This window comes from Sardina pilchardus, chromosome 10 (genome assembly GCF_963854185.1).
Source record: "Sardina pilchardus chromosome 10, fSarPil1.1, whole genome shotgun sequence".
Taxonomy (NCBI): domain Eukaryota; kingdom Metazoa; phylum Chordata; class Actinopteri; order Clupeiformes; family Clupeidae; genus Sardina; species Sardina pilchardus.
The window spans coordinates 26,180,915-26,183,987 of NC_085003.1; positions in this window are offsets into that span (position 1 = coordinate 26,180,915).

Sequence of the window (3,073 nt, forward strand, 5' to 3'; positions counted from 1 at the left end):
ATTGTTGCGGACCGAAATCTTTTGTTGGAATGTTTAAGACTCCCTTGCTGAAGGGTTAACTGTAAATATAAAGAATATCATGTCCCCTTCAAGATGGGACATTGGATCTCTCACTGGCGGACATGCCAAATGGGCTTGGACCGGACAGTGTCCCTCAGCGGTAAATCAGCCGGGTCATTATACGTTGAAAGGTTGCCCTCACACACCCACCGCCTGTTACTGAGAAATACATGTCAGGTGCGGGTCTGTGCATGTCAGCCCACAGATAACTGGCATCACATTGTAAACCACCGGGTACTATGTGGAGGTGATGACTTACGTACATCACAAATGCACCATATCACCATCAAGAGGCGAATCAGCATTTACAGTTCTGATTCTTAAACGGTTCTAGGTTATAAAAATACATATACATTCATATATGAAAGCTTTTCTTTTATTTGTACACAATATATTCATATGAAAGCTGATTTGACGCTGCAACTAACAGAACAGCATGAAATGACTTCAGCTGCAAATGGACTATGATTTACAAACATACCTGACTTTGTCTACATCAGCCCTGTTTCAGTCTATGGAAAAGAGCAAGGATGGCTAGTAGCAGTAATAACCATGTAGATACAAATTTCCCCTGGTCTGCTAAGATCAACCATACAGCACTTTAGCAACCTCTTTCACACTATCCTGGATTAGAACCAAAGATTGATGACTATTCTACTGTTTGAAATTCTAATTGATAATATCCTTTTGTAGCTATTAGAGCTCCAGCAGTTCTAGTCTGACGTGATGTTGTACAGCCACAATAGCGAGCCTATACGCTGGCCATAAGCTGTCTAGTTTAGCTGTCTATTGGCATAGGCCCTTGTGATAATGATGAATGATGAAGTTCAAGTAACGACATTGATGAGAAAAACAAATAGTCAATTAGCAGCTGGCTGTTGGCTGAACCTACCGTATCGTTTTTTCCCAGGGGTAAATGTAAGGTATCCGAGAGAGGAAGGCGACCGGGCGTCCAGTGACGTTCTGTAGACTGACGCTTTGTAAGACACCTTAGAGCTGGGTATCAGGGGGAGGACACGACCTGGGACTGGCTGACAAAACCTCTGTGTCTGCCCAACATGCTCACATAAACACATACAGTACACACGCACGAGCAAGCACAGACATGAGCACACACACACACACACGCACGAGCACACACACACACACACACACACACACACACACACACACACACACACACACACACACACACACACACACACACACATATACACAGACACACACACACATACACATACACACAGGGACACACACGGACACACGATTAGCTCTACTCCTGACCAGTCAGAATGCAGTGTAGAGCTGACAGGGTACATATGACACTGAGTGACTTACACCATATACACCGACTCAAACCCATCCACCCACACACACACACACACACACACAGATAAATTCTACTCCTCATTAGTCACTATGCAGGATAGAGAACACTGAGTTACAAACACCACTCGCACGGACGCATTCACGCACGCACGCACGCACACACACACACACACACACACACACACACACACACACACACACACACACACACACACACACACACACACACACACACACACACACACAGACACACACATATTTTGACCTTGCCCTTAACAGAAAACTGTTATAGAATAATCTGATGCACTGGTTCACATTTCACCACACAGGCCATTTCCAGAAGGGGACGTCTCCAAGCACGTACTGTAACATCCCCATCTCAGTGCCGTGCTGACTGACCGACCGACTCCCCATCGGACTGCTGCCCTGCCACTGTGTTCAACAGAAAAGAGAAACCTAGAGCCGGGATCAGCCTTAAGGAGTCTGCACACTCGCTCTATTCACCAGTGCTTATCTATCACTCTTTCAGCAGCCCAGCACGCAAGGAGAATGCATGACATAAATGGGCAAAGTGCTCTCTATGTGCCTATGTGCATGAGTCTTTTTATTTTTTTTTTTTTTTCTATTTTCTCAGTCCTTGTGTGAAGGTCATTCTCAGTGTGTGGGACCATGCCACTGTGCTTGTTTACTACCGTTTGGGAATTGTAACACTATCGAGTAGCCCACTATAGCAAGCAGCAGTGGCTGTTCAATCAGCCTTTAGTTGCCCCTGGGGCATCCATGAGGCGCGGCCTGCTCCTCGGCCTGACTCCTGTGATTGAGAGATGTGTCACGTCTTGGGAACACAACGCATAGCTCCACCGCAGGGGGTCTAGTCTGCTCAGGCCTCCGAGGTCGCCCAAGAGCACTAGCACTGTTTCGCCACAAGAGGGCAGTGCACATGTAATAAACAACACAGGATTGACAAGCCTGATTGCAGGAAGTACTGTACATGCTTACCTGTAGATGCTTACCATTATATAGAACAAGGAAACAACTAATGTAATGTACAGATGCATAGTGCTACAATACAGCAATGTCCCATCTATTAAGTCACATCGTGTGTGAACCACAGGGCAGTGGTTTATGTAAATGTACAAAAAAAAGAACCGCACCCTTGTATTAACTGCAGTGGCCAAGAGCCCAGTGAATCATTATCAGATCATGCTTTAATCATACGGAAGAATAAAGAAAAGACATGCATTCCCCAGTCCACCGCTGTGTATTAACCTCGTAGCTGTAGAAATTGTGGAAAATCAGCGTAGAAACTTCGGTTAATAGTCCAGAAATTCCGGGTAGGCCAGCCTGACAAACTAGGCATGTTCCTTATTCTGCCATTTCATAATTACGAAATATCTCTGTACTGCTTCCATGGCCTCTGGCCTAATTGTAAAGTGTTTGCCAGACAGTGTCATTAGGCCGACAGACGTCTCTGTCTGGTGGGAGAAAGCAAAGGCATTTCCCTAGAGAGCAGAGTGCAGTTGAAATAGATTTCTGACCTTTTCAACAGGTTAGGCCTAAGCACTGGGCTTAACACAAGGCAAACCAGATATAGCAGATTCCCTGATGCTATATCCTTCCTTAACCTCTTCCCCGAAAATGAAAACAACAACAATACGTTTACAATCCAGCTATACCGTTTAAA